General features: G+C 39.8%; 1 protein-coding gene across 1 annotated transcript in view; it reads left to right on the top strand.

Annotated features, from left to right (window-relative positions):
• The first annotated feature begins 920 nt into the window (after positions 1-920).
• TMCC3 (transmembrane and coiled-coil domain family 3) overlaps positions 921-7,737 on the top strand; it is a 255,832-nt gene continuing 249,015 nt past the window's right edge. Inside the window, exon 1 of the mRNA XM_075067021.1 lies at positions 921-1,112. The gene's annotated coding sequence lies outside the window, so the exon portion shown is untranslated. The remainder of the gene's footprint in view (positions 1,113-7,737) is intronic.

Below are 7,737 nucleotides of genomic sequence, written 5' to 3'. Positions count from 1 at the left end.
GTTTTAGCCTCAAACTCTTTCCTGCTATCCAAACAAAAACATCTCACCTGGGTTCAGAGATGTATTAAGCATTAGAGTAGCTTGCCTGGCTAGAGGTGTGGGTGAGAGTGCCTGGCTCTGGCTTAACTCAGGTTAGTAATGCATCTACTCTGCAATGAGGGCCCAAGCTGAATCACTCAAGTGCTGATAGTCCTCCAGTGCCTTCCCATATTCCCAGTGCTCTGAAACAAGTGTGTGTGTGGGTCTCTCATCATCTGAGAGTAGCAGCTCTCGTAGGAGGGTCCTTAAAGGGTGCCCTGCTGAGACCAGCTTGATTTTGTAATTATGTATTTGGCAGGACCTGTGACCCCTTGGCACCCCCATCCTCTACTTTAAGCACTGGCAATTCCCCTGGAAGGACAGACTCATTCTCCTGCAATTGACACAACTGACTCAGAGATTCCTAGAGCATCTTTGCAAGAAGAACTATGGAATATGCCCCCATGGTGCCTATAGAAACAGTGAGGACCCAGTCATGTGGGTAGGACTTTGTGGGGACACTCACACCTAGGCTAGGCTCAGTTGAGTGCTCAGACCTGGGTGCCAGTCACCTGTGTTAACTATGCAGTGTAGACATAGCCAGAGGTTTGCTTAATGTGAACTCTCCACAATTATAAGAGCAATTAATACTTTATAGATCTAGTTCCCTACTTAAACTAGGAGATTCACATTGTCAGAGATGACTGTTGAGTGTCACTAAAGCCATAGTAAACCCCCAAGTCTGATGATAGTGAAACTTTCCCACTCACAGATGAAGCCTGTTCTAATTAATTCCTTTTAGAATTTAGTTGCCATGACTGCAGGTACTGAAACTGATGTTACTTTTGGAGGGTCTGAGTCAGCTTGGCAGCACATGCTATTGTTTATGGCATTTAGGAAGCTTGAGAATGTGAAAAGGGCTCTACCTCCTGGCCCCACAGCTGGCTAAAAATCTTACTATAAATTGGAGGCAAATCCAGCTGGTCAAGGGCTTGGTATGGTATGATTGGAATTTGGTGAAAGCTGCTTCTGTGAGTGAATTGCTGGGCAGCAGAAGATAAGGTCTTGGAAGCAGCCATCTGCAGTGAATATTGGTGCGTGGTTTTTCTTGCATGTGTCTGTTGTTTGTTGCACAGCCACAGATTATTTCATTGTTGTAGTAGCTCATGCATGAAGAGATTTCAGGAAATTGGACAGCTCTCCATTGCTCATACTGTACAATAGATGCTTGCTACCTAATGCCATTTACTTCAACATGCACACAAGGCAATTTACTGTTAGTGGAGGAGGAGAGCGGCATAGAAGAAAAATGTGCTGGTGTGAATTGCAGCTTGTTGCTGCTGCATGGCTGTTCTCTCTTTTGGGCCTGATCCAAAGCCTATTAAAGTCAATGGGGTCTTGTGATTTGATACTAGGGAGCTTTGGATCAGGCCCTTACAGCTCTGAACTTATTTTTCTCAGTTGTCCCTCCTTATTGATGCAAGTTTAACTCTGGGCTGTCCCAAGCTAGAGTTCCCATAAGTACTGAAAATTGGTTACATCAGGAAGCTGATAGATTAGATCACAAAGCCCAAATGGATCTGATTCATTCCTTTAACAATGCTTTTTGCACTTTCTTGTTTCCTCATTTTGTGGTGGTGTCACATACTGTGCTATGCATTTAGGCCTCCGTTAATGTTATGCATTTAAGCTTTGGATAACTACAGCACCTAACAGTAGCTGAAGCTGCAAAGCTGTCTGCTGAATTCAGTCATTAAACCTTCTCTGTTTCTGCTGTGTAGTGATGATGAAGGTATCCTGGTGCCTTCTTTAGCCCTTCTCTCTGTACTAGGCTGGAGTTTGATGGTTGCGCTCAGTCTGGTAGTGCATAGCCTCAATCATCTTGTTTGTTTTACTTTGGCTATCTATTTTCATTGTTTGTTTTTACTTTCCTAGCTTAGGGCAGTTGGCACATTCTGCTTCACTTCCTTCATTCTGAAAAGGCACCTTCTGCTTTTACAGAATCCTGAAATATGCCAGTAGTAACCTATTTTACAAATCCCTCCAGGGTGCATTTTGTATCATTAAAGTGTGGCTCATGGACAGATTGGGCAAGAGAGCTCTAAAAGAAAGCTGACTAATTCTAGCCTGTCACTGTGATTAATGTGGAGCAATTAATTCATTTGTTGAATTTCTTTTTCTTCCGCCTCCCCCCCCCCCCTTTCCTTTTTCCTAAGAAAGAAATGCAAGTTTAGGTCCTTGACTTTAAATTGTGAAGATCAAAGTCCAGATCCTGGGTTTGGCAAAGTGAACTGCATGTAGCACCTGGGGGCGGGGAGTTATGGGTGAAAGTTGTCTCTGAGTCCCCTTTCTAAATCCCTGATTCTGGGGCTGCCCATTTGGGGGTCCAAAGGCTGTTCTCAGATACTTTTGCAGGACCATCCTATTCTGTAATATACTCCAGTCACTGCCCCTCTCTCTGCCAGTCTGCTCCAGAATTATCTCTAAGGTTATGACTAGTTTTATGTCACCTTGCAGGGTTCCACTATGACAGAGGCAGCTATGAGAGTGACATAATTAGGGTGTTAATGTGGGCTGAGACTCTTATCCTAAAATGATGATGATGCTAGTATTCTGGAGAGTGACAAAGTTGATAATGAAGAACAGCTGCATGAAGAGTCTTTCAACAGATGTTCTTTTTAATAAATACTTTTGGTTCTAGTGTGTGGTGTTAGAGGAGGGCTTGCGTTTAGAGCTTAGGTGGCTTCATTGGCTTTCTCTCCTGGCTTTAGGCTGGGATTTTTGGTGTATTTTATTTTTATTGTATTTATTAACAATCTGGTCTCTTAAATAAGTTTTACAAGGAGTTCAGTTCTATCTCTATTAAAACTGTAAAACTTAGTATATAAATTTGGCCAATGGAAGTCCCCCTGCTACCAGTTGCTTTCTTTGTATGCGATCATTATCACAAATTGTGGTTGCAGCTTTTCTTCTTAGTCTCCCTCTTCTGCCTTGTCATCTGAAAGTCAGTCTTTCATTGTCTTGTGCTTAGATTCAGAATTCTGCATTTCTTACATTTCGATGCATTTACCCATCCCTGTACTATAAATTAACTTTAATTTTAAGGGGAGTTGGGTATCACTGCTAAACACATAAAAGAAAACTACATTAAAATTCTATTGAAGAGTGGAGACCATTGTGCCATATATTCTCTCACTCTTCAGTTGGTGTCTGTCAATTTTGCATGATTTCATCAATATAGTTTTGTCCTTTACAAAGCAATCTCTAAATGTTACTTAAATTGGACAGTAAGTCATTTTTGTTTTATGGTTGTAGTGAGTAGCTTTTTCAAATTCTGTCAATTTTATGTGTTTGCCATTTTGTGGGAGTACGCTGAAAAATGTCTAAATTGTAGGTATTGATGTACGGAAACTCTGGTGTCTTTTGCAAGTTGTATTTCATCAAGTGATCTAAATATATTGTCCCTAAAGTCCAGTAGGCTGAATTTTGATTATACCTGTGAGGTCCCAAATGTCAAAACTTCCCAGGCTTTGGGTTTGAATTCTATATTCTCTACTACAGCTGTTAGAGCTGATGGGTTATGGGCTTAGTTTTCTAAATAAACTATACCAAGTTTCTACTGTTGCTTTCATAAAAGAGTGGTTGTATTCATTTTATCCTCTGGGATTTCTTCATCTGGGGATCACGTAGAGTTTGTTTGCACAGCAGTGAACTTGTTCTATCTCTACCCACTGTTTACTAAGGTTAGGTGTTATACGGTAACTTAACTTTCTGATCTGACTAGCTTGATATTGGTGCTTAATGTGTGGTAAAGTCTCCCTTTTATTCAAAGGCCATGGCAAAGCAGATTGCTTAATCCTGGATTTCTAATTTCCCTAGATTAATTTATTATGGGTTGCTATTGGTCTAAAACTTCCTGGGACTAAAACTGGAAGAGTTTGGAAAAGGCAGTTAATTTGGGATAAGAGATTCACTTTAACTGCTGCAATTTTGCCTAACCATGAAACTTATATATTTTGACCATTTTTCAGATGTTTAGATTTTTCTTAATCAAAGGAGTATAACTAATATTATATATGTCTTGGTATCTTTTAGAAATGTCTTCTTGGGTACCTCACTGAAGTCATTATCTATTTGTATTTGCTCTTTCTGTAGATCAGAGCCCAAACCTATATCGAGGAGCTGTGATTGTCATAACTTATTTTAAATCCAGATACTTTGCCAAATTTTAAGATGACCTCTTGCCATTCTGGTAGTCTGTGAGGTGGATTCGTAACAATACTATGGTGTCGTCTGCACATAATGCTAATTTGTGTTCTGTTTCCTGTTGTAATTCTATTTGCTAGGATTTTTCCTGATCAACTGGGCAAATTACTTTGTTACCATAGCAAAAATAAGAGACAACAATAAAGGACATACTTAGTATGTGCCTTTAAGAAGGGGGAAAATTTTCTGACATCCATTTATTCTTATAGTAGCAGCATATGGGTTGGAATACAAGACAGAAATGCAGTTTTGAAATTTAGGGACTAAGCCAAATGTATCTAGAGTGTTTTTTAAGACCTGTTAGTTTACTCTGTCAAAAGCTTTTTCTGCATCTAGTGGTAAATTAGGTAGGGGCTTAATGGTAGAGTCTGCAAAGAAGATCAGGTCTAAGACTTTGAAAATTGTCCAGTAGCTAGCTACTTGTTTAGTACAAATGCTGTCTGGTCCCTGTTAATATATCGAGATAAATATTTTTTTCAGTCTATTTGCCAGAACTGAAGCATGATTTTTTTTTCTTTTTTGTATTTTGATCTAATTATATTGGCCTTGTTTTGCAACTGCATCACATGGTTGACTCGTTCAATTTGTGATCCGCTATAATCCTCCTTTTTCAGCAGTGCCACTGCCTAGTCGGTCATTCCTCACTATGTATTTGTGCATTTTGGTTTTTTCTTCCTAAATTGTTGTACTTTGCACTTGTTTTTTGAATTTCTTCCTGTAGATTTCTGACCAGTTCTCCAATTTATCAAGGCTGATTGGATTTCTAATCCTGTCCTTCAAAGTGCTAGCAAGCCTTCCCAGTGTAGTGTCATCACAAACTTTATAAGCATACTCTCCACTCCATTATTCAAGTAGTTAATGAAAATATTGAATAGTACTGGACCCAAGACAGATCCCTGGAGGATCCCACTAGACACACTTTCTGACAGTGAACCATTGATAACGATTCTTTTAAGTACAAGGTGTGTTGATTTTTTTTAGCCACCGGTCCACCCACCTTATAGTATCTTGGTGTATACCATATTTCCTTTAGTTTGCTTATGAGAATGCCATGTGGGACTGTATCCAAAAGCCTTACTAAAATCAAGGTGAGTTGTGTACACTGCTTCCCCACCCCCCAATCTGTTACATCAGTAACCCTGTCAAAGAAGAGAATTATATTGGTTTGGCATGATTTTGTTTTTGACAAATCTGTTAACTATTTTTTTCTCACCCTTTTATCCACTAGATGCTACAAAGTGATGGTTTATAATAATCCTAATGGTACTTCTAGGTAAACTTTTTTTTTGTTTGTTTTTGTTTTTAGTCCTATTTATGATTGCCAGAAGTCCCCAAGGGACTTTCACTTCCTTATTATTTCAACACTTTTTCATACAAACCACTTATTATTTTAGTCTTTTTCTCCATCTGTTATTTCTAACCCACCAGCCAGGCCTACAGTCAAACTGCAACATAATGAAATGCTTGGCACCTGTTTTTTTTAATTGAGAGGCTCTTGTGTAGGACGGTGTCTTGTCAACAATGAAAAATAGGGATCAGGGTGGAAAAATGATGGGGCAAGTAATGCTAGATTCTAGAAGATGTGGATCCAGGCAAATCTAGATATTTTTGATAGTAACGAACCACTGTGATTTCTGATTTTCAATTTTGGAAGCCACTGATGTGTGTAACCTGGGAAGGAAGAATGAGGAAAAGGCCTATCACCTCAAAACATTTGCAAAAGTGGTAAAGGAAGTATTGTCTACGTTTTCGGAAGCAATTAGTAATTTTGAGTACCTCATCATCTGCGTTCTGAACTCGAGACACCTTAAAGGAGCCTGATTTTTCAGAGGGTAGATGTGCCCTGTATTTCTGAAAATCAGGCTCCTTTAAGGTATCCCAACCCGGGCACCCAAAATCACTAGTGACCTTTGAAATATTATGCCTGTATAATATTTCCAAACCATGCCTAGGAATGAGGCAGTAGCCACAATCCTTTCCTATATGCCCAAAGACTGGCCATATTAGTTAAAGCTGGTGTTGTAAGCATTTCACAAGGATTTCGTATGCTTTTTTTGTGTACACCACACACTTGTCTATGTAGTGTGTGTGTATATCAGGTCTAAGTATTTCTAAGACACCTCCCACCCCCCATCACTTTGATATCTAAACAGTGTGAAACTGTGGACCAATTTCTCAGCTGGTCTAAATAGATATTGCTCCACTGATTTCAAAGAGGTACACCAGTTGAAGATCTGATTCTCTACATTCCATCTTCACCTATGTCTGCCCCAGTTCCTGTAGATTCAAGCCCTCCCAGATAAATATTCCAAGAAAAAAAATTGAAATGGAGAGAGTGCTGCCCCTGCTCCACCAGCCAAACGAATTTGGTCAGTGTTCTCACTAATAGTCAGGTCACCCGGTGAGCGATGCTAGATGGAATTAACGGAAAGGAGTGGAGAAACTGGGTTTTCCAGGCAGCCACAGAAAAACCAAATTCTTAGTCCTCGCTGTTCTCATTTCTTTGAACTTTCCCCCAGCTTCTTTCAGTAGATGACCTATCTGTCTGAATTAAGGTAAATTCAGCTAATTATAGGCCAGTTTGTTTAGCTGAGGCATTCAGTCCCCAGAACACCAAGCTGCATTTTGGATTTAAATTCTCATTGGCTACTGCCTCCCTGTTTGGCATTTTTCCTGTGACTCTCTCATTTGTGTTCATCTGAGAATAGAAAAACCTGTTCGCATAGTAAATTCTGTTACAGCATTCAGCCTGACAAGATGTCACCAGCTGATGACTGATATAGATTAAATCCATTCTTAGAAAAGAGATTGACAAGAAATGAATATTTGCAGGGAGGAAGAATCCTGTTGATGATCCAAGCTGGACTGAATGAAAATGTTCAAAAGGCATGAGATCAAGGTTGCTACTTCTGTGTTTATTACCATTTAATATTCCTAGCCTTTGCTACCCAGTCTCTGTCCTGACTACTTTAAATATTAATAGCTGCTCCTGCAAGTGAAACATGGGGAGAGAGAGAGAACAGTTTATTTGTGGGGAGACACTCTGTTTTCTTAATTTGAGTCAATTAGATGCAGCAATGAGGGACTTATAGGCACATAAATCACACAGCACCCTTCTGCTTCATGTATCTATCAGAATAAATAGATCTATACACAAACAAGGTTGGCTGCAGTGGGGGAAAAATCTATGTTAAAATAAACCAGGGATGTGTAGGATTAGAAGGGATCTCCTGGGTCATTGAGTCCAGTCCCCTGCTGTCATGGACAACTCTGTCATATAATGCTGTTCATAAAGTTATCAAGCTCCATCTTAAAACTAGTGAGGTTAATTACTTGATTAGTGCTGGCAGTTGGCATTTCTTCAGAGCCTGTTGTGTAGAGTTGCACTTTCACTGCCACTACATGGGAAACTGGGAGTGGATGCTGATGCACCTGTGTTAGGAGAGAGGTGCT

The sequence above is a fragment of the Chelonoidis abingdonii genome, chromosome 1, assembly GCF_003597395.2.
Source record: "Chelonoidis abingdonii isolate Lonesome George chromosome 1, CheloAbing_2.0, whole genome shotgun sequence".
In the NCBI taxonomy this organism is placed as follows: Eukaryota; Metazoa; Chordata; order Testudines; family Testudinidae; genus Chelonoidis; species Chelonoidis abingdonii.
The sequence above is the reverse complement of the archived record's forward strand: the minus strand, read 5'-3'. Positions and strand labels throughout refer to the sequence as shown.